This window comes from Apium graveolens, chromosome 8 (genome assembly GCF_009905375.1).
Source record: "Apium graveolens cultivar Ventura chromosome 8, ASM990537v1, whole genome shotgun sequence".
Classification (NCBI taxonomy): Eukaryota; Viridiplantae; Streptophyta; class Magnoliopsida; order Apiales; family Apiaceae; genus Apium; species Apium graveolens.
The window spans coordinates 185,056,251-185,064,310 of NC_133654.1; positions in this window are offsets into that span (position 1 = coordinate 185,056,251).

Below are 8,060 nucleotides of genomic sequence, written 5' to 3' on the forward strand. Positions count from 1 at the left end.
CAGTGTTTTATCAATTATACCTCTATGAAATCCACTTTCCAGAAGGAATTGAGCTAAAGTCTCATACCATGCTCTAGGAGGTTGCTTAAGGCCATAAAGTGCTTTATCAAGCCTATAGACATGATTTGGAAATTTTGAATCTACAAAGCTTGAAGGTTGTTCAAAATAGACCTCTTCTTCCAATTATCCATTAAGAAAAGCACTTTTCACATCCATTTGAAAGACTTTAAACTTTTTGTGAGCAGCATAAGCCAAAAAGATCCTTATGGCTTCTAATCTAGCAACTGGTGCAAATATTTTATCATAATCAATACCCTCATGTTGAGAGTAGCTTTTAGCAACCAGCCTTGCTTTATTCCTTGTAATTATGCCATCACTGTTAGTTTTGTTTCTGAACACCCATTTTGTGCCAACAACTGATCTGTTCTTTGGTCTTGGCACTAGGGTCCAGACTTTATTTCTTTCAAATTCATTTAACTCTTACTGCATTGCTTGCACCCAATCAGCATCTTGAAGAGCTTCTTCCACTTTCTTTGGTTCAGTCTGAGATAGAAAAGAATAATAGAAACATTCATTTGATGTTGCAGTTCTAGTTCTGACACCTGCTTCAGGATCTCCAATAATTAAGTCAGGTGTATCTGATTTGGTCCACTTCCTTGCAGATTGAAGTTGACTTCTAGAACTGGATCCTCCTCCATGATTCATGTTGTCTCCATCAGCATTTTCTGATGCTCCCCCTGTAGTTATGTTCTCTGAGACTTCAGAATTTGACTTGGATCCTTTAGGATTTAAAGTATCAAAGCTTCCAGAATTATCAGAATTTGGCTCATCAGAACTAGGTGAATCAGAACTTGAAGAGCCAGTGTCAGGTTCTGATGCTTCTTTAGAGTCTTGAGATGTGGTAGGATCTTCAGCTTGCTCCCCCTGGACAGGTGCATTTTCCTTTGGAGTTGTTACCATAGATTCAATGACATCAGTACTTACAGGATCAGAGTTTAAGTCATCAGAATTTATAGAATCAGAATTTAAGTTTTCATTTTCAAATCTCAGTTGATCGTGATCATTGAAATCTTCAAGTCCAGTAATCTTTTTATCATCAAAAGATACGTTGATAGATTCCATGACAACCCTTGTTCTTAAATTGTAGACTCTGAAGGCTTTTGTGGAAAGCGAATATCCAACAAAAATTCCTTCATCAGCTTTTAGATCAAATTTTGGCAGCTGCTCAAGATGAGTCTTAAGAACAAAACACTTACATCCAAATACATGAAAGTATTTCATATTTGGCTTCTTTTTCTTCACCATCTCATATGTGTTTTTCCATGCTTGTTTATGAGTGTTGCATTCTGTGTAAAATAAGCAGTCTACACAGCTTCAGCCCAAAAGTAGGTTGGCAGCTTTGGTTCATCAAGCAAAGTCCATGCAGCTTTAATGAGAGTCCTGTTCTTTCTTTCTACAACTCCATTTTGCTGTGGAGTTCCAGGTGCAGAAAATTCCTGTTTGATTCCATGCTCTTCGCAGAACTCTTCCATGATTGAATTCTTGAACTCAGTTCCATTATCACTTCTTATAATTTTAACAGAATCTTTGACCAACTTATCCAGCTGTCTGAAATGATCAGTTAGAGTAAATGCAGTTTCATTCTTCTTGTGCAAGAAGTACACCCAAGTGTACCTTGTGAACTCATCCACTATAACCATAGCATATTTCTTCTTTGAAATAGACATGACATTGACTGGACCAAATAGATCAACATGCAGTAGGTGATAAGGCTCAAGAATTGATGACTCATTTTTGCTCTTGAAAGAAGATTTTCTTTGTTTTTCCTTTTGACATGAATCACAAAGGCCATCAAGAGCAAATACTAATTTTGGCAATCCTCTCACAAGATCTTTCTTTACAAGCTCATTTATGTTGTTGAAATTTAAATGAGAGAATCTTTTGTTCCAATTCCAGCTTTCTTCAATTGATGCTCTACTCAACTGACAGATTGCGGAACCATCAAAACTTGTTGAAAGTCTGGCTTCATAAATATTACCATGTCTGTAACCTTTCAGAACCACTTTTCCTGTAGAATTTCTTATTACTTCACAGTGTTCTTCAAAGAAATCCACAGGATAACCTCCGTCATAGATTTGACTCACACTCAGCAGATTGCGTTTAAGTCCTGAGACAATAGCTACTGTTTCAATGATGACATTCCCAAAATTAATACTGCCATATCCCAGAGTTTTTCCCATATTGCCATCTCCATAAGAAACTCCTGGGCCAGCTTTCTCCACAAAGTCTGAGAGCAGGGCTTTATTTCCAGTCATATGTCCTGAACATCCACTATCCAGTACTAGGATGTTTTTCCTGTTGCCCTGCAATCACAAAGACCACTAATGGTTAGTTTTAAGGACCCAGACTTGCTAGGATCCTTTGGCCTTTTTAAGTTTGTTAGCATTTGCAGCGGATTTAATATCAGAGTTTATGCGAACATGCTGTTTATCAGAACTTATATCAGACTTTGCATAAGACTTTACACTAGAAGGAATTAAAGCAACTATCTTCAAAGAAGGTTTTATTTGATAATAAACATAGTATAAACTATGATATTCCTTACAAGTAGAAATGGAATGCCATAAACTTCTACAATGAAAACAAGGATTTTGTGGCTTAAACCTAATAGACTGACTCTTAACTTCTGACTTAGGAGGTAAAGAGTTTATATTCTTATTCTTCCTGCAAAAAGAAGCAAGATAGTTAGAGTTTCCACAGTTATAACATTTCTTTCTAGGAGCTAGTTTCTTGTGATTCTTGTGATTCTTTTATTCGTTGTAACAGTGGATGCTAGTTTTTTTTACTTTGAACCTATTTACTCTTGTGACGTACTCTGGTTTAATATAATAGTTTTATTAGTTATTCTCGTGTGTTATTATCATGTTTTCATATGAGCCCATTGTTAGGTCCAAAGGTATCGTAGAAGGGGGGGTTGAATACGATACCACCAATTAGTTCCGATTGAAAACAAGTTCTTAGTTTATGCTGGAAAGTAAAAACATAACACAATTCAAGGAATATATTTTGATTGATATAAACCTTAATGTTGCTACAATCTAATCAACTGATTAGCTTCTACAGAAATTTCAACAGCATAACAGTACAGTTACAAAGCAATTAATATGAACTTGAATGCTCCGTAATGCTCTCCATAAAAGCTTCTCGGTTTGCTGGTGAAGAATTCTCTTTAGAATGAATGCTGAGATTTCTGTTTTATTGTAAATTTAAAACCAAATTGAATACGTGGCTTCTTCTGGTCCAAGCATTCTAATTTGCTGCATTTTAAAATAACCCAAGTCCCTAGTAGTCGAATTGAACTTGTCTTGAATTACTGGAAGTCGAATCATGTTCCAAGAGGAGAGTTAACTAGAATTTCTACTCAAACACTCTACTAGTCGATTTCTACTCAAGAAAATTGACTAGTAGCTTACAAGTTACTCCACAAGTCGATTTTCTATAAGTCGAATAGTGTAGAAGTCAATTTTCATTGCAGGGAACAAACTTGACTTAGCTTCTGCAACAACCAATCCACTAGTCAATTTCCTTGGCTTTAAAATCGACTAGTTGAAAAAGCAAAAGTCGGTTTTGCCTCTTCCTTGACTTGGAAACTTCAAGCTTGTCTAAGTGTATACAATTCGACTACTAGTTCCATAAAAATTGACTAGTAGATAATTTATCTACCACAAGTCGATTTTTAAACTCTTAGAAGTCGATTTGTACTTCTATGCCTTAGAACTTTCTTTACTTGCATTCCTTTCAACTGGTGATCATCCTTGCTTAGCCAATACTTCATACATGCTCTTTGCTTGACCAATAACTCCTGGAATGTTGACTTGAATCCCTTTTGAACTTGATCTTGATATCACTTAACACTTCTTTTATAGATTTGAATGGTCAATCCTGGAATGCTGACGCTTAGTGCACTGGTCTGGTTCACAAACGACTAGCCCTGAATTGAATATCCTTATCCTTTTTTATTGTTCCTTGTTAATGAATTATGACTTGAGTTCTATAGATTGTTTTCTACTGGAATCACTTGATTTCTATACTTGAATCTTCAACTGTATTAGAACAAAAAGTCATCTGATTGTTTATTCTTCACAGAGGCCTGATCACTGAATGATCTTCTTTCTATGACTTCAAATAGACTTGCACTTGTAATACTGTGTTCTGATGCTTGTATGAGTCTGATCATACAGCTGTTATTAACCTGTCCCGTTCTAGTGTTGTTATTGTGTTGAGTTATCACGTAACTATTCATACAGCTACACAGTCTCACCAACAATCTCCCCCTATTTGATTGTTAAACTTAACAAACAAATTAAATAGAGAGGATAACTCAACTAACAACTAGAAAGAGTAATGTACCAGGACTTGTAAATAATGCTACTAGTTTTCTGGATCAAATACCGCATTTCCAGATTTCTTAAGTAACTGGAATGAAAGATGCTTGTTCCTTTAGCACTGAACTGATCTTCAAGTAGTTTCATATTCATTTCCTTAGTTCTTCAACTCTCTGCCAGATAATACTTCTTAGTCTTGAAGTAATCATCAGCATTTTCTTTTCTACAACCACATTTCCTATTGAGAAGCACATATCTCTCTTGCTTCTCCCCCTATGGCCTTCTCACGAGAAGTTGCAGATGTCGGCCGCTCCTATTGATTCAGGGACTCTGAATGTGATGCAGGAATGGACGGGTGGAGAGCCCGAGGAGCATGGGATGGGTCATCGTCTTCCAAGAGGACGTCCAGCAGCTGGTGCTACCATGGCTAGGCCGGGGCGTGATGAGGCAGGCTCTTCTAGAGCTCAGGAGGGTGCTGGGATGGCTGATGCCCGGTATAGGAGGCTGTTGAGGAGGATGGATATTATGTACGAGATGCAGAGCAGGTTTGCTCAGGAGCTCACCCTTGCACTTGGGACTGCTTTCAGAGGCCTTGGAGTTGACATCCAGTGGCCCGTTTTTGGTGAGGACTCTGCTTATCAGCCTCCTGATAATCCACCCTCTGAGGGTGATGATGATGATTTCTTCGAGTAGGTATACCCTAAGTTCCTTTCTACTACCTTCACTGGGGACAGTGAAGATTTTAAGTTTGGGGGTGGTAGTTAAGGAATATTTTTATGTGTGTGTCATATAGTTGCATATTCATGATAGTTTAGTTCATATAATTGCATATTTTTGCCATATAGTTTTTTTTATTTTATAGCTTTATTTATCATGTCATTTAGCTCATGCATTACCTGAAGGAATTTACGGATGAGCGGAAGCGTGAAATAACAATTTATTCCGTAAAAACCATATACCGCACATATAGAAAAACGTATAAAAGGGAAAAACTGAGGAATCGAAACCATACCTCGTGAATCGAAGCTTTATAATATTGGAGTGCTAGCAGTTGCTCCTCAGTGTGTGAAGCACTCTACCGGTATCCACCAAGAACGATCCTCTTCGATGAACCTTTTTATAAAACTGAGCTTTTATAAAAATGGAGTTTTTTGGGAGAGAGAGAGAGAAGAAGAAGATGGAGGCTAGGGTTTTCAAAAAACCAAAATTGTGTAAATAGAATGAGCCATCTCATTCTATTTATAGGGCTCTCCTAGGTTTTTATAATATATCTTTATATATATATATTAACCCCCACATTTTATCTTCATAAAATGCTTTAATAATAATTAAAGCTATTTTAATCATTATTTCTTTTTCTTAACTATTTAGAAAATAATTCTCTCTCTCATTATTTCATCAAAGAAAATATTCTTTTATGGTGTGACCCTGTAGATTCAATATTATGCCGGTAGTAGAAATAAATAATAATAAACTTTTATTAATTATTTACATGAATACTAAAATTCACTAAATATAATTAACTGATTAATTATATTTATTCTACATTGTGAGTGATGCTTCTCAACATATCGCGACTATCCGGATAATATGAATTCACTGCTTAGAATATCAAGAACCTGTCAGTGACTAGTTATCGTACAATGAATTCCTTCTACCCTTATAATATCCCGAATAAATACAAGACATGGATCTCATGTCAGGCCTATCAAATTTAATCATATGATTTCTTATTCATAATGCAAAGTTTATATTAATGCAAATTAGAAACTCCTTTCTAATTTCATACACTCTGGCCAGAGATTTCAGAACTCGCATACTAAGAATAACATAGGATATTCTCTTCCTATATTGGAAGGGGTAGATCCTCTATTGACGTTAACTATCTCTATACAGAAATCCCTATGACCGGAATAGACCTAATGGATGTCCTTGAGACTAAGGACTAAACCAAAGCACAGTTCATTATATATAAGATACCTTTAACGATCTCAAGTCTAAGGGCACTTGTACAACTATCACTCAGTGAATAACTATTGACACGTGAGTAATCTCCATTAGTTGTTCAACTTATCGAGTCATGTTCAGTGAACTTATTCCCTAATAAGCACCTATATACCAGCTATAGTGTCACCACACAAATGCCTATGAGAACAGACATCCTCCTGAAGGGAGCAAGCATAGTATGTACCAATCTTTGCGGATCCACTAACATCCGATTAGTTATCCTATGATCAGGAACTGTTTTAAGTCCAGAGTTGTCGTCTTCTAGATCTCACTATTATAATCTCATTATAATTCTAGAAGCTTTACTCTAAACTATGGAACATCTTATTTAATACACTTTAAATAGATAAAGCCCATAAAAATATAACAAGTCTTTTATTAATTCAAATGAAATCAAATAGGAATACAAGAAAGTTCTTCATAACTCATCATACATGATTGGATTTAGGACAAATGCTTTCATTACCATTATCCCTTTTGTGTTGCTTTACCAATTGATTTGTGATATTGATGCGAGTATAGTGATAGCGTTAAAGTGATGTTGAGTCTTGTAGGTTGACATGCATGCTAGAAACACTTGTAATTTCACTAAGTCTTAGAGTATGCTTAAGGACTAGATTGTTGTCATGGTTTGATGGTTTTTGAGATTAATATATTGATTATGTTTAGAATTTATAATAGGTTCTTAATGATAAAAGGCATGAACTAGAAAATATTGGAGTAAAAATTGGAATTCATTGCTAATTGTGGCTAGGCGTCAAATGGCTAGTAGCCGGCTGGTATTTTTTATGCTAGTATTCTAGGGTTGAGCAAGATGGAGCAAAACGCACTTGCTCAGAAATTTGAAAAAAAAATAGAAAAAAAAAGAAGAATAGAAAAAAAAGAAAAAAAAATAAAAAAATTGTAAATAGTTAATGCATAATTGATCACGAGTGGGCTCTTTGGCATTCGAGTTATTAAGTTCTTAGGGGACTTTGTGCCTAGTGACCTAAGGCTTTTATAGTCTGGGATCCGCTAATCTAACGCTCGCTAAATGAATGTCATTGCATAAGTCTTTTGTGGACCTCACTCATTGCACGGTCAAATAAGCATTTGTTTATGTGTTAAATAAAAAGCATGATTCCGCAATAAGCTCCAGTAATCTTGAAGTGTTAAGTCATTTTGTGCCTAGAATTTATTCTTCGTATAATCATGTGATTACCTTGAGGATAGTCGAGTTATGATAATTGATCTAGTTTCGAAGCATATCTGTTAAGCATCCGCACACACCATGTTTCTGGTTGTATGTTAGTTTGCAAGATTTGATTGATCTTTATTCGCCTAATTACATTTGTTGAGTTGTCGTGAATTGGTCGGTTTGGTTATAGTGAGGGGGATCGCTGCATTTCATGTAGATTGCATTCATGCATGTTTTTGTTTTATTTTTGAGTCTGTGAAGCTTGAGGACAAGCATCGATTTAAGTTTGGGGGTGTGATAAGTGGCATTTTATACCACTTAAAACGTCTTATAATAGCTTGAATTGATGTCTTGAAATCAAGTATTTTGTGTATTTGATGCGTTTTTCTAGTGTTTGTGCATTTCAGGGTATTATTCGTATTTGTGGAGAGATTTCATCAGGGATAAGCCTTAGTATGTGCTTGGCATTGCAAGTGGGAAGTTAGGAGCAG